Genomic DNA, 970 nt, shown 5'->3' on the forward strand with positions numbered 1-970 from the left:
CTCGAATAACTGGGTTGATGGGTATTTTGAGAATGGAAACGTATACATAAGCTCAGATGGTAATATTTTAAAATGATAAGGGGTGGGTGATACCAGGTCCAGATGGCAGACTGAACTCTCGGTTTACTGGCCTCCCTCTCCAAATCTTATTTAAATGACAGAAGAAATATTTAAAAACCAAAAGCCTTTAAAATGTAGGGGTGGGTACACAGGAGTTTATTATATTATTTTCTCTTCTTTTTGTGTGTTTAGAAATTATCATATGGAAAGGTAAAAAGGAGAAGGAGCTCATCGCAGTGCCAGAAGAGAGGGTAACCAGTAACTCGAGAAAATCTATGAATGATGCAAAGCAGAAAGGATAGCAGCAATGAAATTTACTCAGAGCTGAAACAAATCACAGCCATCAGAGGCTGCAGGAAAAGTGAGTGGCCCACTTTTTCCTTTTTTCCTATGCAATCTCAGAAACGTCTCAAACTCAAATGCAGGGAGCAGGCTGGAGCTGCGAGTCAGCAGCCAGATTCTAGAAGGGTCTAGGACTGTGCTGCAGGTCTGTGGACTGCATGAGAGCATCAAGGCCATGCAGGAAAGTGGCCCTGTCCCTGGGCAGCTTCCTGCCACCACCTCAGCACAGAGGGGTAAAAAGCAAAAAGTTTTTAGCACAGCAGTGCAGTCCCCTAATCAGTGTTTCTCAGATTGTCATTCTGGGACCGGCAGCATCAGCACCTACTGTAAGTGTGTTAGAAAGACAGGCTAGGCGTGGTGGCTCACGCCTGTAATTCCAGCACTTTTGGAGGCTGAGGAGGGTGGATCAGCTGAGGTTGGGAGTTCGAGACCAGCCTGACCAACATGGAGAAACCCGGTCTCTACTAAAAATACAAAATTAGCCGGTCATGGTGGCACGCGCCTGTAATCCCAGCTACTCAGGAGGCTGAGGCAGGAGAATTGCTTGAACCCAGGAGGCAGAGGTTGA

This window comes from Colobus angolensis, unplaced genomic scaffold (genome assembly GCF_000951035.1).
Source record: "Colobus angolensis palliatus isolate OR3802 unplaced genomic scaffold, Cang.pa_1.0 Scaffold82, whole genome shotgun sequence".
NCBI classification, from domain to species: domain Eukaryota; kingdom Metazoa; phylum Chordata; class Mammalia; order Primates; family Cercopithecidae; genus Colobus; species Colobus angolensis.